Below are 26,069 nucleotides of genomic sequence, written 5' to 3' on the forward strand. Positions count from 1 at the left end.
AAAGGAACTTCTCTAGGCAGGAAATGCAAGAGAAGGAAAAGACCTACAATAACAAATGCAAAACAATTAATAAAATGGTAAAAGGAACATGGATATTGATAACTATCTTAAATGACATGGATTAAATGCTACAAGCAAAATACAGAGACAGGCTGATGGATACAAAAATAAGACACATATATATACTGTCTCCAAGACACCCACTTCAGTCCTAGGGACACATACAGACTGACAGTGAAGGAATGGAAAAACATATTCAATGCAAATGGAAATCAACAGAAATCTGGAGTAGCAATTCTCATATCAGACAATATAGACTTTAGAATAAAGACTGTTACAAGACACAAAGAAGGACACTACATAATGATCAAGGGATCAATCCAAGAAGATGATATAACATTTTAAATATTTATGCACTTAACATAGGAACACCTCAATACATAAAGCAAATACTAACAGCCATAAAAGGGGAAATCAACAGTAGCACAGTAATAATAGGGTACTGTAACACCCCACTTTCATGAATGGGCAGATCATCCAAAATGAAAATAAATAAGGAAACACAAGCTTTAAATAATACATTAAACAAGATGGACTTAGTTGATATTTATAGGACATTCCATCCAAAAACAAAAGAGCACACTTTCTTCTCAAGTGCTTATGGGACATTCTCTAGGATAGATCATATTTTGGGTCACAAATCAAACCTTGATAAACTTAAGAAACTTGAAATCATATCAAGTGTCTTTTCCAACCATAATGCTATGAGACTAGATATCAATTACAGGAAAAAAAAAATCTGTGAAAAATACAAACACATGGAGGCTAAACAATACACTACTTAATAACCAAGTGATCACTGAAGAAATCAAAGAGGAAATAAAAAAACACATAGAAATAAATAACAATGAAAACACGATAAACCAAAACCTATGGGATGCAGCAAAAGCAGTTCTAAGAGGGAAGTTTATAGTAATACAATCCTACCTCAAGAAACAAGAAAGAGGTCAAATAAACAACCTAACCTCACACCTAAAGCAATTAGAGAAGGAAGAACAAAAACACCCTCAAAGTTAGCAGAAGGAAAGAAATCATAAAGATCATATCAGAAATAAATGAAAAAGAAATGAAGGAAACAATAGCAAAGATCAATAAAACTAAATCTGGTTCTTTGAGAAAATAAACAAAAGTGATAAACCATTAGCCAGACTCACAAGAATAAAAGGGAGAAGACTCAAATCAACAGAATTATAAATGAATAAGGAGAAGTAACAACTGACAATGCAGAAATACAATGAATAATGAGAGATTACTGCAAGCAACTATATGCCAATAAAATGGACAACCTGGAAGAAATGGGCAAATTATTAGAAAAGCACAACCTTCCAAGACTAAACAAGGAAGAAATAGAAAATATAAACAGACCAGTCACAAGCATTGAAATTGAGACTGTGATTAAAAGTCTTCCAACAAACAAAAGCCCAGAACCAGACGGTTTCACAGGCAAATTCTATCAAACATTAAGAGAAGAACTAAGACCTGTCCTTCTCAAACTCTTCCAAAATATTGCAGAGTGAGGAACACTCCCAAACTTATTCTATGAGGCCACCACCACCCTGATACCAAAACTAGACAAAGATGTTACACAAGAAAGAACACTACAGGCCAACATCACTGATGAACATAGATGTAAAAATCCTCAACAAAACACTAGCAAACAGAATCCAACAGCACATTAAAAGGATCATACCCCCAATCAAGTGGGGTTTATCCCTGAAATGCAAGGATTCTTCAATATATGCAAATCAATCAATGAGATAAACCACATTAACAAATTGAAGGAGAAAAACCATATGATCATTTCAATAGATGCAGAAAAAGCTTTTGACAAAATTCAACAACCATTTATGATAAAAACCCTCCAGAAAGTAGGCATAGAGAGAATTTACCTCAACATAATAAAGGCCATGTATGACAAACCCACAGCCAACATCATTGTCAATGGTGAAAAACTGAAACCTTTTCCACTAAGATCAGGGAAAAGACAAGGTTGCCTATTCTCACCACTATTATTCAACATAGTTTTGGAATTTTAGCCACAGCCATCAGAGAAGAAAAAGAAATAGTAAGAATCCAAATCAGAAAAGAAGAAGTAAAAACTGTCACTGTTTACAGATGACATGATACTATACATAGAGAATCCTAAAGATGCTACCAGAAAATTACTAGAGCTAATCAATGAATTTGGTAAAGTAGCAGGATACAAAATTAATGCACAGAAATCTCTGGCATTCCTATACACTAATGATGAAAAATCTGAAAGAGATATTAAGGAAACACTTCCATTTACCATTGCAACATAAAGAATATACCTAGGGATAAACTGACCTAAGGAGACAAAAGACCTATATATAGAAAACTAAAAGAAAATGATGAAAGAAATTAAAGATGATACAAAGAGATGGAGAGATATACCATGTTCTTGGATTGGAAGAATCAACATTGTGAAAATGACTATATTATCCAAAGCAATCTACAGATTCATTGCAATTCCTATTAAACCACCAATTGTATTTTTCACAGACATAGAAGAAAACATTTCACAATTTGTATGGAAACACAAAAGACCCTGAATAACAAAAGCAATCTTCAGAAAGATAAATTGAGCTGGAGTAATCAGGGTCCCCAACCTCAAACTATACTAGAAAGCTACAGTAATCAAGACAGTATGGTACTGGCACAAAAACAGAAATATAGATCAATGGAACAGGATAGAAAGCCCAGAGATATACCCATGTATATATGGTCACCTTATGTTTGATAAAGGAGGCGAGAATATACAATGGAGAAAAGACCACCTCTTCAATAAGTGGTGCTTGGGAAACTGGACAGCTACATGTAAAAGAATGAAGTTAGAACACTCCCTAACACCATACACAAAAATAAACTCAAAATGGATTAAAGACCTAAATGTAAGGCTAGACACTATAAAACTCTTAGAGGAAAACATAGGCAGAACACTCTATGACATCAATCTCAGCAAGATCCTTTTTGACCCACCTCTTAGAGAAATGGAATTAAAAACAAAAATAAACAAATGAGACCTAATGAAACTTAAAAGTTTTTGAACAGCAAAGGAAACCATGAATAAGGTGATAAGACAATCCTCAGAATGGGAGAAAATGTTTGCAAACGAAGCAACTGACAAAGGAGTAATCTCCAAAATATACAAGCAGCTCATGCAGCTCAATATTAAAAAAACAAACAACCCAATCCAAAAATGGGCAGAAGACCTAAATAGAAATTTCTCCAAAGAAGATATACAGATTGCCAACAAACACAGGAAAGGATGCTCAACATCACTAATCATTAGAGAAATGCAAATCAAAATTACAAGGTATCACCTCACATCAATCATAATGGCCACCATGAAAAAATCTACAAATAATAAATGCCAGAGAGGGTATGGAGAAAAGGGAACCCTCTTGCCCTGTTGTTGGGAATATAAATTGATACAGCCACTATGGAGAACAGTATGGAGGTTCCTTAAAAAAGTAAAAATAGGACTACCATATGACCCAGCAATCTCACTACTGGGCATTTACCTTGAGAAAACCATAATTCAAAAAGAGTCATGTACCAAAATGTTCATTGCAGCACTATTTATGATAGCTAGGACATGGAAGCAACCTAAGTGTCCATCAACAGATGAATGGATAAAGAAGATGTGCCACATGTATATAATGGAATATTACTCAACCATTAAAAGAAATGAAATTGACTTATCTGAATGAAGTGGATGGACATAAAGACTGCTATACAGAGTGAAGAAAGTCCAAAAGAGGAAAACAAATACCATATGCTAACATGTATATATGGAATCAAAAATTAAAAAATGGTTCTGAAGAACCTAAGTGTAGGACAAGAATAAAGACTCAGATGTAGAGAATGGGCTTGAGGACACGGTGCGGGGGGGTGGGGAGAGTGAGGTGGGAAGAAGTGAGAGAATGGCATGGACATATATACATTAGTAAATGTAAAATAGATAGCTAGTGGAAAATAGCTGCATGGCACAGTGAGATCAGCTCAGTGTTTTGTGTCCACCTAGAGGGGTGGAATAAGGAGGGTGGGAGGGAGATGCAAGAGGGAGGAGAAATGGGGATATATGTATATGTATAACTGATTCACTTTGTGATACAGCAGAAACTAACACACTATTGTAAAGCAATCATACTCCAATAAAGATGTTAAAAAAGAAATAAAAAGGGCATTTTGCCATACAGGGAAGTGTTAAACCCCCAGGCCAACATTGCTCAAATCCTGCACACTCTCAAGAAAAGGTTGTCTTCAGGACTGACCCTTGTCCAGCTCTTGGTAGATAAGCTGTGCATCCTTGGAATACTTACCTGGTAAGAGAGTGTATCCCTAAGGCTGTAGGCCATGAGGTAACAGCTTGATCAGATAAATAATGTAAACAATATGATTTATGGTGAACATTTGTTTTTGCTCTGTGAGGGGCTACAGTCTGAGTAGCTGAGGTCACTCTTGCAAGCAAGAGTCACTTTCAAGAGGTGACTCTTGCAAGAAAGCACCACATGCGTGTGTTATTGAGCCCCCACTAAAAACCCTGGGCTTCAGTGAACTTCTCTGGTTGGCAATATTTAGCACATTTTGTCACATTGTTGCTCGGGGATTTAAATGTATCCATGCCACTCTGCTGAGAGAGGACACCTGAAAACTTGTGTCTTGTTTCTCCTGGAGTTTGCCTCATAAAATCCTTTTCCCTTCACTGATTGTAATTGGTATCTTTTGTAATAATAAACCATAAATGCGAGTTTAACAGATTTCCTGAGTCTGGTGATCTTTACAGTGAATCATTGAGCCTGGGTGCAGTCTTGGTGATCCCTGACACAGACCCAAATTTCATCCTTAAAATATTGAAAAAAAAAAAGAAATTCAGTAATCTAGAATACTTGCAACCAAATACATAAATATATAAAATTTTAAGGAAGAGGTCCTACTTTCCCCCTTTTTAAAGTTTCTGAGAACATATTGGGTATGTGAGAAGTTGTGTTAACTCATTCACAAGTCACAAGGATACTCTGTAGCTCAGTGACTCTGGCATTGAATCACATTAGAGAGTTTTACAGCATCAAATATATCCATCCAACTCAGTTAGAGTCAGGTTGATCAGGTCTCAGCAACTGAGGTTGGAGGGGGGCGGACAGGCATTGTCAAGCACCACTTTACCATACTTGATAAGGTTCATTTCATGAGAGAGCTATCTCGAGGAGAGAATTGGAAAAATAACACCATTTACTACTCATCATTTGAGTTGGCATGGAAACATTGTTTCAACAAGTTGGCATGATGACCATCTTCTCCATGATCCTGAGGAACCAGAAGGGTAGGGCTTAAAATTTGGGTACATAATTTAGAAAGTTGCTGATACTTGATACAATGCAATACTTTTCTGATTTGGATTCTTACTTTTTCTTCTATTTATAGTTATGTACTTTTCTTGAAAATAAATATTTCTTGCTAAATATTCTGGATATATTACTCTAACTTGAGCACCTAGCACAATCATTTTTCATGATAATTACCTTTGTAAACCATTCAATTTACTATATAGCAGTCATAGAAAAGTCTCCTTTGGGCTTATTCCTATTGGCCAAATAGTTCACTTTCTATTCTCCATGTTATTTGCATCCTTTAAAATGTACTCATTTTAATAATATCAGAAATAAAACATGCCTTAAAGGTATTTTGTTCTGATTCTTCAGATGCCACTGAGAAAGGTAAAAGAATAAATGTGAATGCTTGAGTAAATAGAGGCCAATGCTGACAAACACACTATGCACACTCAGTTTATCATAACTACTATAAATTTAGGAAGGAAGGTTATAGGAATAAAAACTGAATAAAAGCTTCCTATTGACTCTCAAGATTTGGTAATTTGATGGTTTATTATCTGTGTAGTCTACATTTTAGGTTGAACCATGTGAAATTATCATTTAGTTCAATCTTTTCAAGCTATAGTAATGCAATGTGGTTCCAAAGCAACTATTTCCTCTGAGACTGTAAGTTTCTTAATGGCAGGATTCATATACATTTTGTCTTCTGCATCTGTACATTTTTTGAAAATAACTTTGTATATAATATATAACATATGTATAAGGAATATTTATAACTTTTCTGACTGGACGACATCAATTTAGTTTCCTAATTGCACCCTGCTTTTGTTTTGTAGAGTTGCCTCTCTTCCATCATATAACAGTCTTGGTGGGCAGTGACACTGGTGACAATCTCCCCCTATGAAAGCAGAAGTATTGAGGACCTCCCTCTATCTGCTAGGTGATGGGCTCATGAACCTAAGCCAGGTCAACTGACCACCTGGAGAACTTTAATACACAAGCAAATTACACCAGAATGGGAAAAGTGTGAAATAATGGAGTAATCACCAGAATGTTTTACCCTCAAGGTTTGCTCCTTGGTTTCTGCTTCCTGTTCTCTGCGGCCCTTTGGATCCTGCCCAGCTCCCATTGTGAGCCTCCAGTCTCTAGCCAATTCTGTGATCCTCCTAATACTATTCCCAACAACTCTTTTTCTTTTAAGTTAGAATTTATTTCTATTGCCTGTAACGGAGAACACTACTGATAGGGTATTTGTGGTTTTACTCATTGACTCATATTCATGAGTCATGAATGAATAAATATGAGTAAGTAAATACATAAATCAAGTTCTATGAAAAGTGAAGAAAATACTGATTATCTAATAAGACTCCAAAGATATTTAATTTACCTGTAAATTAATCCTTACAGGAAAAATTTTAGCAATCCTTACAGAAAAAAAATTTAGAGCAATAATCTCCTACTCAGATGTGTTGAAGAATTTTTTTTCTTCAGAGTTTTTACAGCTGCTTCTTTTCTGTTATTTATTTCAGTCAAAAGACTATAGGCAAGGGAAAGATTAAATATAATCCAAAGCAGCTGAATGATTAACTATACTCCTACTTCCTAACATTCAATCAATCAATCATTCAGCAGACATTTATTGAGTTCCTAATATGTCTCAGGCATTATACTTTGCCTTGTAGGTACAAGGTTGAATAAACACAAGATGATGACAATATACCTGTCCTAAGGAGGAATCATTCCATTAGTGGAGGGAGAAGTATATAAAATGAAATAGCATAAGCTCTGTGTTGGATTTCTGTGCAAATGTCATGGAGGCCTAATGATAGAGCATCTAACTAGGAAGAAGAAAAGTAAGTATGTCAAAGCAGAGAAGATGATGCATGGGTTCAATATTGAAAAAGAGAAGAGACTTTTGCAGGTGAAAGGAATAAAGGTTAAGGGGATAACATTCATCAGTCATAAGGGGTATATCATGGAGAAGTAATATAGGCATTTAAAAATGGGTGAGTGGATTGATGAATGACAGTGTGCAGGTTACACCAACATTTTGAGTTAACTATGATTTTTAAAGATTCTTACTCTCTCTTTTATTAATCCACACAAGTAAATTGTAAATTCAAGTTCAGATATTTCCCTGACCATGTTACACAAGAGTAATGTAAATACATCATACATTTGCAGCATAAATCTGCAAATTTTCTGTAGAAACTCAGAACTTTATCTGAAAATGGAATTATCCTCTATGAACAAAACTGAATTTGAACACTAACCATGTTACGTGCTTATTCATTTTTAACCAACAAGGCATACTCCTTCCCATACTTTTAGCCATGAGGCCAGCTAACATCAATTTTATATGGCTTCCACATCCATCTCCAACATACATTAGCCATAGAGGTGGAGTTTAAGATGAAATTCTCTGGACTCAGCCTTGAGTATATGTGATTTTGGAAAGTGTGGAAGGGAACTAAGAAGCATTGATTGAGAGATGTTGCTATGCTGTCATCATGATGCTGCTAATGATCTTATGTTCACAGGTGATCAGAATATGTCTTTCTCCTTAGATGTCTATCTTTCCCCTTATTCAATTCATTTGTGTTAAACGTGTACAAAAACTTGTAATGATATTCTTTATTATGTATATTACACACTCACTTTCTCTATCCATGTTCTTTTCTGTCTTCTATCTATGATGTGGATTTGTTTAAGCCAAAACCATTTACTACTTTATCAGTCCTATTTAAGCAGGTGTGTAAAATGTATGCAAACTACAGTTGACTTTTGAACAACACTTGGCTTGAAATGGGTATATCAGCTTACACATGGATTTTTTTCAACAAATATATACTACAGTACCACACGATTTGCAGTTGGTTGAAAAAGCAGATGTGGAATCTTGAAGACCACTGTAAAGTTATATGGGGACTTTTGACCTCGTAAAAAGTGGGGACTTCTAACCCCTGCTTGTTCAAAGGTCAACTGTGTATGAAAACATTGTAAAACTATGGTGTCTAAGAGTTGAAAGCTTTAGTTACTATAACTATAATTGAATATGGCTGCTTACCTTAGGACAGAAGGAATGAAATGGGGTAGTGGTCAAAGGGACAACTCATGCAAAAATTTCTCAGATTATTTGTATTTGCACTCTAGGAATACAGGACACCTATTCTCTCAATTATGGGTAACATTGGAATAAAGCCACTGACTTGAATGTTATGTTTATTGCTGGTATGACTGGTTGTTATTCTTACTCTTAAGAGTGTGTTGTGGATTCTGCTTAGGATATGGTAATTGAGCTACCTATGTCCAGCCATGGAGAACAGAATGGGATGATTTACACCAAGAGTTGGGGGTTGAGGCAAAAGAAAATACTTAAACAAATAGCCACCTTGCAATTTATTGATTGCCAGAAAAAGGACAGTAGTTTGGTCAGACACACCAGCTTTATTTGGTTGAATTTAACTTTCTGAACTTAGGCTATCCTTCTACCCAAATGATATGAGTGCTAATAACCCTATCAAAAAGAGGAGTTTCTTACTGGGGACAGGAGCAATGAGAACAGAACGTCTCTGAGAAAGAAGTAGTCATAGTGTGGTCTTTTGGGGACAAACCATCTGGGGGAGTATCTCTCAGCTTACATATTTGTCTCCAGGGTGGAGTTTCATGTTTGTAATATTAATCATGGTAGGTGTTTGGTGACCATGCCCTAGTGAAAAGGCAGCTGGAGTTTCAGTTGCCCAGAGAACTAAGTCTTAAGTGAAGACAATCTGTATTTATGTTTAGATAGATGTTGCTACCCCAGGCACTAACAAAGACAGAGGAAATGTCAAAAGGACTATGTGCTCTGGGTTTGACTACATGTTGTGGGAATGGGAGAGATACTAGACCTTTCCCATTCTGAAGCAAAGATACCTCTCTATTCTCCCCTGGAGCCATAGAACACATTTTCACTGAACATCTTGCAGAGAAAAACAACTCTAAAAAGAATGCTCACTTTTCTATGGAAAGTTTCAACTTGTTTTGAAATTTAGACAACCTGTCTCAATTTGTTCTGAAATTTAGATAGCCATCTTCATACAGTATTTTACTAGAATCTTCTTTTTGACTCAAAATCAGGAAGAAAGAATCTAATTATAAATTTTTTAAAAAAATTTCTGGTCAAAATAGTCTTTAACATTTTACTAACAATTCAGTTCTTTAAAAAAGTTATTTTTAATGCTCTCCTACTTTTAATGCTCTTCTGTCATGTTGTAATGAAGGGTATAATAGCAGGAAATTGAATAATTTTTCATAAGTAAGATTTCTGCACCTTAGGTTAGCAAATAAATGGTTTCTTGTTTGCTTCTCTCTCACTCATTTTTCTAAGATACATGTTATATATTTATATCTTATTTTTTATCTGAGATTAAATTTATCTTTTATTTTCTTCTATGATTCATTTTAGCAGATGCCTATATTCACTTAACATTCTGCCTCCTTTTTTAAATTGCAATGTAGTTGACATACAATATTATGATGTTAGTTTCAGGTGGCCTACATAGTGGTGACATTTGCATACATTATGAAATGATCACCATAAGTCTAGTAATGATCTGTCCCCATAAAAATTTATTATAATATTATTGACCATATTTCTTATGCTATATATTATATCCATGTGACTTACTTATTTATTTTATTTTTGTGTGTGTGTGTGTGGTACGTGGACCTCTCACTGCTGTGGCCTCCCCTGCCTCAGAGCAGAGGCTCTGAATGCACAGGCTCAGCGGCCATGGCCCACAGGACCAGCCACTCTGTGGCACGTGGGATCCTGCTGGATCAGGGCACGAATCTGCATCCTCCGCATTGGCAGGCGGACTCCCAACAACTGCATCACCAGTGAAGCCCTGACTTACTTATTATATAACTGGAGGTTTGTACCTCTTAATCCTCTTCACCTATTTCATCCACCCTTCACACCTTCCCCTCTGAGCTACCCATTTGTTCTCTATATCTATAGCCTGCTTTTGTTTTGTTTGTTTTTTTAGATTCCACATATAAGTGAGATCATATGGTATTTGTCTTTCTCTGACTTATTTCACTTCCATTTAGATCCACCCATGTTATCACAAATGACAAGATTTCATTGTTTATGGCTGAGTAATATTCCATTGTGTGTGTGTGTGTGTGTGTGTGTGCGTGTGTGTATACCACATCTTCTTTATCCATTCCTCTGTTGATGGACACTTAGGTTGCTTTTATATCTTGATATTGTAAATAATACTTAAAGAACATAGTGTTGCATATATCTTTTCCAATTAGTGTTGTTGTTTCCTTTGGGTAAATACCCAGACGTAGAATTGCTGAATTATTTGGAAGTTATATTTTTAATTTTTTGAGGAAACTTCATACTGTTTTCCACAGTGGCTGCACCAATTTATATTCATACCAACAGTGTATGAGTGTTCCCTTTCTCCACATCTTCACCAACACTTTTTATTTGTTGTCTTTTTGGTGATAGCCACTCTGACAGGTGTGAGGTGATATCTCACTGTGGTTTTGTTTTGGAGTTCCCTGATGATTGCTGATGTTGAGCATATTTTCTCATGTCTGTTGGCCATTTGTATGTCTTCTTTGGAAAAATGTTTATTCATCTCCTCTGCCCATTTTAAAATCAGGTTGTTTGGGGGGTTTTTTGAGTTTGAGTTGTACGAGTTCTTAGTATATTTTGGATATTAACCCATTATTGGATATATTGTTTGCAAATATCTTTTTCCATTCATTAAGCTGTCTTTTTGTTTTGCTGATAGTTTCCTTCATTGTGAAAAACCTTTTCAGTTTGATGTAGTCCCTTTTGTTTATTTTTGCTTTTGTTTCTCCTGCCTGGGGACAGATCCCCCAAAATATTGCTAAGACCAATGTCAAAGAGTATATTGCCTATGTTTTCTTATATGAGTTTTATGGTTTCAGGTCTTATATTCAAGTCTTTAACCAATTTTGAGTTTATTTTTGTATATGGTGTGAGGAAGTAGTCTAGTTTTATTCTTTTGTATGACTGTACAGTTTTTCCCAGGACCACCTATTGAAGAGACTATTTTCTCCTTTGCTTCCTATGTTGTAGGTTAATTGACTATAAGTGTGGATTTATTTCTGGGCTCTCCATTCTGTTCCATTGATATGTGTGTTTGTTTTGCACCAGAGCAATTCTGTTTTGATTACTGTAGCTTTATCATGTAGTTTGGAATCAGGGAGTGTGATATCTCCAGGTTTGTTCTTTCTCAAGATTGCTTTTGTTATTTGAGCTCTTTTGTGTTTCCCTATAGATTTTAGAACTATTTGTACTACTTCTGTGAAAAAATGTCTTTAGTGTTTTGATAGGGATTACATTGAATCTGTAGATTGCCTTGGGTTGTATGATCATTTTAACAATATTAATTCTTCCAATCCATAGACACAGTGTATCTTTCCATTTGTTTGTGTCACCTTCAATTTCTTTCATTAATGTCTTATAGTTTCCAAAGTACAAGTCTTTCACCTATTTGTTTATTGTGTTTATGATTTTCTTTATATAGTATACTATTATGTCATGTGCAAACAGTTACCCTTAACTTATTTTATTTTATTTTATTTTTTTTGCGGTACGCAGGCCTCTCACTGTTGTGGCCTCTCCCATTGCGGAGCACAGGCTCCAGACGCTCAGGCTCAGCAGCCATGGCTTACGGGCCCAGCCACTCCGTGGCACGTGGGATCTTCCCAGACTGGGGCATGAACCCATGTCCCCTGCATCGGCAGGCGGATTCTCAACCACTATGCCACCAGGGAAGCCCAACTTCTTTCTTTCCAATTTGGATTCCTTTTATTTCTTTTTCTTGTCTGATTGCTATGGCTAGTACTTCCAATACTATGTTGAATGAAAGTGGCAAGAGTGGGCATCCTTATCTTATTCCTGATCTTAGAGGAAAGGCTTTCAACATTCTGCCTCTTTTTGCTAAACATCTTATTTGTGCTCTGCATTGTATTTGATGTTGGGCAGAAGATGTGGCCTATATTTGAGAAGAATATGAGGGAGGTTAGATATATGTTTTCCTTTCTCAGCCAGCAGAAGGGAAAAATTAATGGGATTTTTTTTTCTAACTTTGAACATTAGAGCTCTACCATAAGATAAAAGGACTTAGATCCAAGAAATCTAATTTCTAATAATTCATCTATTTACTGTAAGTCTGTTGGAAAAGTTACTGAATTTCTCTGAGTCTGTTTTTCACATCAATAGAATGATGATTATAGTTAATATATACTTCAGATTGGCTTTGAAATTCAAATGGGATAATACTGGTGGAAGTACTTCATGAAATGTAAAGTGTTATATATAGGTGAAACAGTATTGCTGTATTAGTTAATAAATGTCCATTGACAATTTTAAACCCATGAAAACATAGATACCTTTAATGAGTTCTTGGTGTATTAAGTAAAAATATTTATTGTCTACTATGTACCAGACGCATTTTTATGTACTGGGGATATAACAAGAAATAAAATATGCTCTCCAAGAGTTAGGCAAGATGATGTAGCCATAACTGCCTTTAAAGGATTAGAAATAATTCTCTCTTCCCATAGGGATTCTTCAGCAAAAGAGTGGATTTGTCCAATTAGGTTTAGTCCTCTGAACATAAGGGTCATAGTCTGGCCTCAACACTTCAGACTGGCTAGTCTCCTGAAAAACAAGCCAACATTCTAGATTTTTCCTGTGACCGTTTTTGTACCTGACCTGGGTTTTTTGGGTTGCAGTGAACTTTGTTCTCTTGACTTCAATACTAGCTTTTTCCCCATGTCTTATCTGCTTTTGACTTTTTCTGATGTCACTTGTGTGTTTTTATCTATTAGTTGTCTGACTTCAATTAACAACTAGGTAAGTCATTTGTTCTAACTTATGCTACAACTCAATTTCACAGCCTTGCCCTACCCCAATAATCCCTAGGACCTAACCTGTTCCCAATTTTGGAGTAATGAGGGGATTGTAAATTCACTATTGCTTCTTCCTTAAGGGTATTTATTTCAGCAGTTCAATTTTTGACATAAAGCGCCAGATCACCTAAAGAATTATTGTAATTACAGGGTTAACTAACATACACTCATGCATTTAGGAGGAGGTAGTTAATGATTTCTTGAATGCTTGCAGCTTGATGTTTTCCATTTTCTCTGTACAAAAGTTGTATCATTATAATTTATAAAGGCAAAAATAGTAACAGGAACTGGGATTATTTGTGGGAAAGAGTGATGGTATATCTTCTATTAAATTACATTATTCTGAAAACTCAGATATGTATTTATGTTTCTCTATGTTTATATTTACCTATGAGAAAAGTCATAAAGTAATTGGGTTAAGAAATACTTCCTTTATCAGATTCTTTAGGGACATACCTAACCACCAATGAAAAATAGTGTCTTTATCTTAACAAATTTATTCCCAACCTTTCCTCCTATGTGAAGAATGTTGTATGGAATTGGAGGAAGGCTTGTCTCTCTTCCAAGATAAGAATTGTATGTTGCAAACACTGTCAAAGACACAGAAGAAGAAGGAGTGCCCACATAGTTAAAGTGATGGGTGTAACAGATACTTAGAGGTAATTAGAACTATCACTCTCTTGGAACTTTTCATTTATTGAAGCAGTAGCCATAGATGGTATCACCAAACCAAATATTTTTTGGTATTGCATTTACACAGGGAGTCAGGAATCATGTCAGTGTGTAAGCCTGCCCTAGTTGGGCTGGCATTAAGTACATAGAAACCAGTGAAGACTTGGTTGTAATAAGTTCCTTCAGAAGTTTTGAGTTCAATTTTTGTTACTGGTGCATTGTACTGGTTAAAATTTTTCTTTGACTTGCTTGAATCCTATTATGCAGGCTCTTGTCTGGGCCCCCATTCCCTTGTGGCCTGCCTATCCTGTAAGTTCCAGGGTTCCTCTATGTCACTTCTGATGACTATTCTCGTTACTTTGGGACTCTTATGCTATAATGCTCCCTGAATTGAACTGAAGAAAAGAAAATTATTTATCAGAGTTGGTATTTTACCTCTTCTGCATAGTTTCTATTCAAAGTTAATTACTTCTTTTGTATATTTTTATTCTCAAGATATTCTAGTGCTGAAAAGCTCTTCAGTGCCTCTTAAGTCAATTGGTTCATAAGTAGTAATTCTAAAACTGTAAGCCATGATTTTTTAAACTTAAAATCTTATATTGGTTGACTTCTTAGTTGTTTCAGGTATCTGTTCTAATGTTTGAACTTATTCTGAAATTTTCTTTTATTGTAGAGCGTGTAATTCAGTCAATTCACTGAAAGGGTAAATGCTCTTAGGAAAGAAGAAATACACAACAACTTCTCTTTGACGAGAAATCAAATTCAAAGGCCAAAGTTTATTGGTATTGTTTTGCTTTTTTAGCTTTTTTTGAATAGACAGATATGGCTGGAACCTAACAGCAATTCCAGACAGATTTGACAGTTTACCAGGAGACTGCAGAATGACTTGGATGCTTTTGAAAATACAGCTAACAGGCATCTCCACTAGGGTCATCATCAGTCAACCGTCCAGCTTGACAGTCCTTTTCAATATTTAGTCAAGACTGTAGTGGAGTTTTTTTTTTTTTTTTTTCTTTGAAGAATCTTTATGATATATTCCCTAGAGCATCTGCTTTTAAAACTTAAAAATAGATACGGCATTCTAAATCTGGTGCACAAAACCATGTCTTAAACTTGATGCCAGTCCAATAAGTATAATTTAATATGAAATAAGTGAGTAAAATATTGAGAAGCTTTTAAAGGTTTTTAAATAGTTCATGTATTGCCAGTACACTCTTAACAATAACTAATGCAAATATAGCCCTATTTATTTTCTCTTTGCCGTGTAGCTCTCTCAAAATACTTCGACCATCATTATCATCATCATCATGATCAAAACACTTTAAGACCAAATTACACGCATTGTATGTAGACTTTTTTAAAGCAAGTGATCTTTTTTTTTTGATCAGTGGACAATCTAATAAAAATATTATTGGCACAGGTTATTTCAAAATATCTTCACTGCAATATGATGATAGTGATGGGTGCCAAGTTTCTTTCTCTATTCCATTGTGAAGCCACAGCATGGCTAAGTAGAGGCAGCAAGTTTTCAGTACACAATTCATTTTAATTGCTCAAGAAAGAAGTACACTCAATTTCAAAGATGAATTTCATAACCCCAACTACCAGTTATAAAGACATAATAGAAAAATTATCTAAATCAGTTGTATTTGCTCAGAAGCACCTGATATAAAACTCCAATTGTTATGAAATTCATTTTAATTAAATTTCCAGTTAAGTCAACAGTAAAATTATTATTTAATCTAGAACCAACACATTTATATAAATTACAATGAAAATCATTAATAACTAAAAACTTTAAAAATAAAATTTGTTGGTGCTAAAAAATTTTAGAAAATCAATGTGGTATGTTCAGAACACAAAATAGTAATGCTTTGATAAAATAGGTTTCGTCAAATATAATTAAATACAGCAAGAGTTGTGGTGATATCTTAGAATATTTAGGTAAACTTTTCTCAAATAACCAATCAACCATCTGAAATGATGATATATCATATATAATCTCTCACACACACACACATATATTACATACATACATAAATATATCTATATATCTATCGGTTATTGGACACAAGTTTCCCTGGGAAGGGTGTACCCTTGTGAGTAGCAGCTTTCTCTGTAGCTGAGACTAAACCTGTTGCTGGAGCAACAAGTCATCCATTGAAGGAAGATTCTGGCAGCTCATCTCCATGTTCATAAATACAATTCTATAAGCCAGTTTAACTGATATCCTTGGACAGTGCTGGTTAGAAGGAAAAAAATTAGAAGGGGAGAAGTTGCCACACTAACAGAAATAACCTTAAACATGTTAAAATTGGGAAGAATTCTCTGAAATTTAAAAATGAGTCCATTTAATAGTCTGGCAGATTTAACAACTTAACAGCTTCCAAAAGCACTATTATAGTACTCTAGAATAATAATTGATGTTCTTACTGATAATCCTGAATCAACAAGCCAAAAAATCTATTCATCAGCTTCTGTTACTTTTTTATAAAATATTTTGGTGCTTTAAAGTTTAAGTTCAGTTATGTAAAAACATTTTTATTGGTCTTTCTATCACCTTATGTTAGAGATTTCAAATCTGGCTGTGGGCAAGGTGAGGAGCAACAAGAATAGGTGGTGTTGCAGGTGCTGTGGTGCTGTGAATCAGTGAACCACACTGTGTGGTCTGTTCTCAAGAGGGGAAATAAAGGACAGAGTCCAGAACTGAGCTACTTGTTAAAGGGGCCAAACTCAGGGTGGGAATCAGTTTGGAAGTGAAAAAAAAGATCAAGAGTGGGTGGAATGGATGAACAAATATTGTTAGAGCATACACATACAAGGCAAATCTGAAGGAATTTGCAAAGCAGAGGGTGGGTGCCCATGGGAGCTTTTAGTACAGTTTACACAACAACCTGAAGAGGGTGATCTAGAATGAAAAATATGTTAAAAAGTTCTGGCATAGGGCCATATTATGAATTATGCCATGTGAGGAAGCATTGTTAATGTATTAGTTTCCTGGGGCTGCTGTAACAAAGTACCAAAAACTAGGTGGCATAAAACAACAGAAATTTGTTGTCTTATAGCTCTTGAGGCTAAAGTCAGAAATCAAGATGTCAGCAGAGCTATCTTCTCTCTGACAGCTCTAGAAGAGAATCCTTCCTTGCCTTTTCTAGCTTCTGGTATTTACTGGCAATCCTTGGAATTCCTTGGCTTGTAGATTCATTACTCCAGTTACCTGGCATCTTCTCACTTTGTTTTCACATTGTTTCCCCTCTGTGAGTGTCCAAATTACCTGTCTTCATAAGGACAACAGTCATATTGGCGTAGGGGCCATCCTAATGGCCTCATTTTAACTTGATTATCTCTGTAAAGACTCCATTTACAAATAAGGCCATATTCTGAGGTACTGGGGATTAGGACTTGTTGAAATAAATTTCTAGGCCCAAGATGGAGCCACTCCTGGTGGGATGCCATGTCAGCAAACCAAAACTTAGATAACTTTTGTGTTCGTGTAAATACTCCCCTTTACCAGAAACAGAGTATGTCCAGCCAGGAAATCCCCAACTGCCAAGAATCTGTAATGATTTCTTTGTTCTAAATAAGGTCAGATCTGCAATCCCAGCCAACAAATTTAAGCCAAATACTCTTCTCTTATTCCCTGGTTGCCTTCTTTTATTATAAAATCTCACAGCCCTGTTCCTTGCCTTGTAGTTCTGTGGACTCTTGAGAGGGGAGACTGTCTACTCCGTGAAGCAAAAAAATAAAACTTGCTTAGATCAGTTAAATTGTACTCTTTGAATATTTTAACAGATTTAAGCATATCATTTTGAGGGAACATATTTCAACCTATAACAGGTAGATTTTCATTAATTTTACTCCACATGCTTTAAAATTTCATAGAGTTCATTCAGATTTTGTCATCATGTTGTCTATCGCTTTTAATTTTTGATTTTATACACTTTGTCTTTTATGGAATTTTTATGACTTTTACTGAAAGTTTGGAAGCGTTATCCTGGAGTTGGTATCCAGATACCAGTTTAAACAGCACTCTTGTTCTGCTCTCTTGAATGTATACTGTGTGGTGATTTGGCAGTTTCTCTTAATATTTTTAGGAAAATGTTTAGAGGAGAAAGGAAATCAGATAAATTAAAAGTTGAGCAATGATTTGGTGAGGTGGATTGGATTGTGTCACTATGTAAGCTCAAATCTCTATAATAAATCCCTTATTTCATATATCTCCTAGTGGTTCTGCTTCTCTGATCAAACCCTGACTGATGCAGTTGATAGAGGAATCAGCAGTTCAAGCTCTGAAAATCAGTTCGAATTTTTTTTAGATCCAACCCATCAAAAAAGTGAATCAAGTACAATTTTGAAGGACAATTTGATATAACACAGAAAGTAGATAAAGCATCAGAATTGATGTGATCCAAAGCTGTGTTTTGGCCAGCTTTTGCTTGGTAGTTGTTTCTCTCCTGTATTTGACCTAATAAAGTCAGGGCTTTGCTTCAACTAAGCCATTTGCCATATCCTATAAATCTGTTCTATGTTTGTTACAGATATCAAGTAAAAAAGTAATGATTAATAAAAATATTCAACATGGGCATCAACTCTCTCTTAGTGACTTCCAGTTTATTAATGCATGAACTCATATGCATGTTTTTTATTCAATGACATTGCATCTATTAAGGACTATAGTGTAGTTTTAAGCTATAGTAGCCACCGAACAACAAGCAAAAGAAGAAAAACTCCAGAAAAATGTGATTCATACCAGTCTTTCTTTGTGAACAATAAAATGTGACTAATAGTTCTCTAGAGAAAAAATGCACAACAAAGGCTATTTACCTAAGTAACATTTTATGCCAAAATAGCACAGTGATTTATAATATTATAGGCCATTTCAGAAGTTGCTACAGGACACCTCATGCAGATAGTGTACTGTGTGGTGCAAATTACAGTGATTTGTGTTAGTGTAGAGTGGAAGACTGGAGCAATAAAGAAGGAAGAATAATGTTCTTCCTTGAATCACTGGGGAAAAGCACAGCTCAGCACACATCCCCAGGCAACTTTGAATAGTACAGTGCATTGAAGTTCAAGTCTCTGAAATGTTAAACCTAAATGACAATGAAATTACATTAGAAAAAAAATCAAGATGACAAGCAGCTCAGTTGATGCTGTGAATAATATCGTCATAAAAATCAATTATGATGTGGTACACTGGGAAGCACTGCAAGTTATTAGGTGAGGGAAATAGTATTTGCTTCTTAAATAACTGAGGGAAGGGGAGCCAACCACGAGGCAGAATTTGGCTGGGCAAAGAATTTTTAATCTAGGCTTCAATCATGACCCATTTCTTGATTCATTATGTGACCCTCAGAAAGTTGAAGGTAGATTGGATGAAGTAGTGAGTCTAATTCTGTCTGCTGCACAAGTGAAAAGGAGAATCATATGTTCAGGAGGTAGGAGACTCTCAATAGGCTCTTCCCAAGAAAGAAGAAATGCCTCACGCCCTTCATAGCCTTTGTGAATGCTGCCATGTCTGTGTTTCATCCTCTGGCCGCATAATCCTGCAAATTAGAAAGCAAGAATGTGTGTGTAATGAATGGGCAGGATTGGGCAAGGAATCATGTTCCATGCACACCTCTGTGACACTTCTAGATACTTCTCTAGGCAGTTGTGAATATACCCAAGTGAATCTTTAGGATATCTAAGTCATATGAAAATAAATGCAAGAGTGGAAGAAATAGAAAGGAACATATTTTCCTTTTTAAATTAGGGGGACATGTTTCACATCCTTCTGGATTTAAAGGGGATGTTGTGCTTTTAAATTTGAATGACTTTTGAGCACCTGCAGAGCAAAATATTGTGAATTCAGAGTAATATATCTGGAGAAAAGTCAAGAGAAAAAATAGATTGTGCATCTAAGGTACTTATGACAGCCAGTATTCACAGCATGCAGGAACAGTCAGCAATGTGTGTCTTTGTTAAGAACACTTGGGGGTTTCCTTCTAACAAGAGGCACTGACATTTAAAATAGGTTTGGGAAAGTGACTGCTGAACGTGTGTTCCTTTGCTTGAATTGATGCTGAACCAACAGGCTGAAGAGTTTGGAGGAATTTGAATCCTGAAGGTGCATTTCAATGGCCAGAAGACCTGAGAAATTATTTATCGTCATGAAGACTTTGTTTTCAAATTGTAAACTGGGAATAGTACCAGTTTCTGCGTCGTAGACTTTTGCAAAGATTCAACTAAATAGGGGGTAACGCATGGAAATCACTTAGGTTGGCAGTTGGAGTATAGTCCACAGATGTTATCTGTCATTCAATTACTCTCATATGAGAATAGAAATTCAAACAGAAATGCCATGAATTAACCTTCTCTCAGAGTGTTATTGAAGTAAACATTGATCAAATAAACTCAAAGAGCTTGGTAGTAAGTGGAGCACAAATGGGTTTGTGACTTTCAGAGTGAATTTTGAACAGACGTTAAGATACTAGGGCATTTCATAATCCAGTAAAATAAATGGCTTAACATGCCACCTTGGTTAAAATTCTTCATAATGTAAACATTTTGTACTCTTTCCCTATTTTATTTAGGAAAAATTTATTCTCAATAAGGAGACTCCATCTGTTTGTGAGTGCCCATAAAGGGAAAGAAATTTAAAGTCAGCAAGAGAAGATATTTTTATAGTTTTGTGATATATTGAATGTGCTTCAAATAATTTTACCTGAAAGCCATCAGGGGAATTGCTAATGCCATCAAGTCTGACAAGGATTTCTGATCTCAGTACTTTTCCAGGCTACATAGTTGTTATAATGTTTAATTATTTCCTTAAACAGTTGATTTCATTTAAAATATATTTGTTTATGATCAACCGTTGATAACATCTTGATCATTTAAAAGAGTTATCCTTCAGCATTCATATGCTCTGCACTTCCTGCTGAATATTTATATTTCTTATAAGATGGGCTCAAAATCTTACCTTGATCTTTTTGGTTAATAATATTAAGAGTTATTTAAGAACGATGGCTTATTTGTGTGCTTTAAGAAAGCATTTATCTGGTATTGATATCTTTTGAGAAATATTCTCAATTTTTAAAAATCAAATTGCATCTGGATTCATATAGTGATTTATATGTTGAAATGACATTCTTATAAATGAGGTCCCAAAATTTTATAGATATTTCCCCAAGAATATAGACAGAGAAAACAACTGTGATTCGTAGATAAAATACAGTTTAATTATTGTGAGGAAGGAGAGAGGAGCAGATATCCCATGTCCCTTCTTTTCCTAATCCACTCATTCTTTAATGAACTCCTAAAAAATCCCTTTTTTAGGTCGAGCCTCTCTGGTCCTTTTGCTATAGGTTAAAAGTAAGAACTGTTCTGCCCTCTGTCATCTTCTCATGTTAATTACCTCTACATACCTCAGTTTTCTTACCTTAAAATAGGGCTAGTAAATTGAACCTACCTCATGGGGTTGTGAGGGATAAAGAAGTGTAGAATGTCTGAATTGATGCCTTGCAAAAAAAGTGCTTATGAAATATTGACCATGTCATCATCATCACCATCATCACCATCATATATTTTGGTCTTTATTTCAGTTAGTGTAGCTGCATCCACCCTAACACTAATGAAAAATCCTAGGAATCCTCATTCTTCTCCCCAGACTCCATTTGTTATTAACCACTTCCTCTTTTCCTTTCCTGCTACAATGCCCTAGTTCAAACCTCCCCCATCACTACCCAGAACAGCTCCAACAGCCCCTTACCTGGTCCCCTGTCCTTCACCTTGTATTCTGCACTTTATGCTCCCCTAGCCCTAGATTTCCATTTCTGAAACAGACCTCATTAAAATTCTGAGCCCCCATGACACTGTGTGGTTTGGACAAACCACTTATCCTCCATATTCCTTGGTTTCTTCATTTGAAGACAACCATTTGGATTTCTTATGTGGAAACGTTGCAAGGCTGAAATGCATTCAGAACCCTTTCATTTCATAAAGCACCATGCAACATTGGTTATTATTAAGATGAAAACTAACAGAAGCCAGGTTTAGAATTATTATAAATAAATATTAGACACAATTGGGTTAATCTTTATATTTTCAAAATAATTTACATCATTCATTAAATAAAATTACATATATGTAGTCTGGAGTAAGATTGGGCCACACATAAAAAAGGGAATGTGTCAGGAAAGTGTAAATCACTTATTACATGATTATTTTGGTTTGCTACGATTTGCCAGAACTGAGGACACAAAGACAGGAGCTCAAAGTGTGTGTTCTATTTTTACTCTTAGTATAAAAGTGGCACACTAAAACTGGGACTCAAATTAAGGAGTGGATTCGACCTAAAATGACAGCAGATTTATTAGCTGAAGAATCTTAAACTCAACATATGGAACACTACTACCACTGCTGCTCTCACTGCTGCTATTGGAAATGCCTAATCACAACTACTTATTTTGAGTACTTACATGTGCAAGGCCATGTGGTAAGCATTTAAAAACATTGTCTCGGGCTTCCCTGGTGGCGCAGTGGTTGAGAATCCGCCTGCCGATGCAGGAGACACGGGTTCGTGCCCTGGTCCGGGAAGATCCCACATGCCGCGGAGCAACTAAGCCCGTGAGCCATGGCCGCTAGGCCTGCGTGTCCGAAGCCTGTGCTCCACAACGGGAGAGGCCACAACAGTGAGAGCCCCGCATACCACAAAAAATAATAATAATAATAAAAAATAAAAACATTGTCTCATTTTGTTCTTTTTTCATTTTATTTAATTTATTTTTAAATTAATTTTTATTTTATATTGGACCATAGTTGATTTACTGTGTTGTGTCAGTTTCAGGTGTAAAGCAAAGTGATTCATTTATACATATACATATATCTATTCTTTTTCAAATTCTTTTCCCATTTAGGTTATTACAGAATATTGAGCAGAGTAGGTCCTTATTGGTTATCTATTTTTTAAAAAGTTTTTTTAAATTTCATTATTTGGCTGCATTGGGTTTTAGTTGCAGCACATGGGATCTTTGCAGCATGTGGGCTTCTCTAGTTGTGGCACACAGGCTTATCTCTAGTTGTGGCGTGCAGGCTCCAGGCTGCATGGGCTCAGTAATTGTGACACATGGGCTTAGTGGCCCTGAGGCCTGTGGGATTTTAGTTCCCCAACCAGGGATTGAATCCATGTCCCCTGCATCGGAAGACAGATTCTTAACCACTGGATCTCCAGGGAAGACCTTGGTTGTCTATTTTAAAACTCCCAATTTATCCCTCCTCCCCACCTTTCCCCTTTGGTAAACATAAGTTTGTTTTCTAAGTCTGTTTCTGTTTTGTAAATAAGCTCATTTCATTTTAGATTCTGCATATAAGCAATATCATATGATATTTGTCCTTCTCTGTCTGACTTAGTATGATAACATCTAGGTCCATACATGTTGCTGCAAATGGCATTATTTCATTCTTTTTAATGGCTGAGCTGAGTAATATTCCATTGTATATATGAATGGTAAATGGGATTGTTTTGTTACTTTCTCTTTTTGATCTTTCATTGTTAGTGTATAGAAATGCAACAGATTTCTGTGTATTTATTTCATATCCTGCAACTTTATTGAATTCATTGATGAGATCTAGTAGTTTTCTGGTAGCATCTTTAGAATTTTCTATGTATAGTACAATGTCATCTGCAAACAGTGGCAGTTTTACTTCTTTTTCTTCTCTGATTGTTGTGGCTAGGACTTCCAAAACTATGTTGAATAAATGTGGCTAGAGTGGACATCCTTGTATTGTTCCTGATCTTAGTGGAAATGCTTTCAGGTTTTCATCATTGAGTATGATGTTGGCTGAGGTTTGCCATATGGGATCCTTATTATGTTGAAGTATATTCCCTCTGTGTCCAATTTCTGGAGAGTTTTCATCATAAATGGGTGTTGAATTTTGTTAAAAGCCTTTTATTCATCTATTGAGATGACAATATAGTTTTTATTCTTCAATTTGTTGTTGTGTTGTATCACACTGATTGATTGCGGATATTGAAAAATCCTGCATCCCTGAGATAAATCCCACTTGATCCTTTTAATGTATTGTTAGATTTGGATTGTTAGTATTTTGTTGAGGATGCTTGCATCTATGTTCATTGGTGATGTTGGCCATGATTTTCTCTTTTTTGTGGTATCTTAACCTGGTTTTGGTGTTGGAGTGATGGTGGCCTCATAGAATGTGTTTGGGAGTGTTCCTTCCTCTGCAATTTTTTGAAAGAGTTTCGGAAGGATAGGTATTAACTCTTCTCTAAATGTTTGATAGAATTTGCCTGTGAAGCCATCTGGTTCTGGACTTTTTTCATTGGAAATTTTAAAATCTTGGTTTCAATTTTGGTACTTGTGATTGGTCTGTTCATATTTTCTACTTCTTCCTGGTTCAGTTTTGGGAGATGGTATCTTTCTAAGAATTTGTCCATTTCTTCTAGGTTGTCCTTTTTATTGGCATATAGTTGGTTGTATTTCTGTGGTGTCAGTTGTAACTTCTCCTTTTTCATTTCTAATTTTATTGATTTGAGTCCTCCCTTTTTTTCTTGGTGAGTCTGGTTAAAGGTTTATCAAATTTGTTTATCTTTTCAAAGAACCAGCTCTTAGTTTCATTGATCTTTTCTATTGTTTTCTTTGTATCCATTTATTTCTGCTCTGCTTTTATGATTTCTTTCCTTCTACTAACTTTGGGTTTTATTTGTTTTTCTTTCTCTAGTTGCTTTACATGTAAGGTTAGGTTGTTTAATTGAGATTTTTCTTTTTTCCTGAGGTAAGATTGTATTGCTATAAGCTTCCCTCTTAGAACTACTTTTGCTGCATCCTGTAGGTTTTGGGTCATTGTGCTTTCAATTTCATTTGTCTCTAGGTATTTTTTAATTTCCTTTTTGATTTCTTCAGTGATCTATTGGTTGTTTAGTAGAATATTGTTTAGTCTTCACGTGTTTTTGTTTTTTACAGTTTTTTCCTTGTAGTTGGTTTCTAATCTCACAGTGTTGTGCTTGGAAAAGATGCTTGATATGATTTCAATTTTCTTAAATTTACCAAAGCTCACTTTGGGGCCCAGCATGTGATCGTTCCTGGAGAATGTTCTATGTGCAGTTGAATGGGTATTCTGCTGCTTTCAGATGGAATGCTCTATAAATATCAATTAAGTCTATCTGGTCTAATGTGTCATTTAAGGCCTGTGTTTTCTTATTAATTTTCTGTCTGGATGATCATTTCATCATTGATGAAAGTGTGGTGTTAAAGTCCCCCACTATTATTGTGTTACTGTTGATTTCTCCTTTTATGGTTGTTAGTATTTGCCTTATCTGTTGAGGTGTTCCTATGTTGGGTGCATATATATTTACAATTGTTTTAACTTCTCGGATTGATCCCTTGATCATTATGTAGTGTCCTTTTTTGTCTCTTGTAACAATCTTTATTTTAAAGTCTATTTTGTCTAATATTAGTATTGGTACTCCAGCTCTTTAAAAAAATTTCCGTTTGCATGGAATATCTTTTTTAAGGTAAATATTGATATGTATGGTTCTTATTGCCATTTTGTTAATTGTTTGGATTTGTTTTTCTAGTTTTTTTTTCTTTCCTTCCTCTTTTGTTCTCTTCTCTTGTGATTTGATGACTAACTTTAGTGTGTATTTTGATTCTTTATTCTTTTTTTTCTTTGTATCTATTGTAGGTTTTTGGTTTGCAGTTACCATAAGGTTTTGATATAGTAGCCTATATATAAACAAAATTGTTTTAAGTTGCTGGTCTTTTAATTTCAAATGTATTTCTAATATCCTGAATTTTACTCTCCTCTTCCCATGATTGCAGGTTTTGATATCATATTTGTGTGTGGATGATTTCCTACCTTTACTGTATGTTTTCCTTCACCAGTGAGCTTTTCCATTTGTAATTTTCTTGTTTCTAGATGTGGCCTTTTTTTTTTTTTTTTTTTTTCTGCCTAGAGAAGTTCCTTTAGCATTTGTTGCAAAGCTGGTCTGGTTTTGCTGAATTCTCTTATCTTTTGCTTGTCTGTAAAGCTTTTTAT

Source organism: Kogia breviceps, chromosome 17 (genome assembly GCF_026419965.1).
Source record: "Kogia breviceps isolate mKogBre1 chromosome 17, mKogBre1 haplotype 1, whole genome shotgun sequence".
Taxonomy (NCBI): domain Eukaryota; kingdom Metazoa; phylum Chordata; class Mammalia; order Artiodactyla; family Physeteridae; genus Kogia; species Kogia breviceps.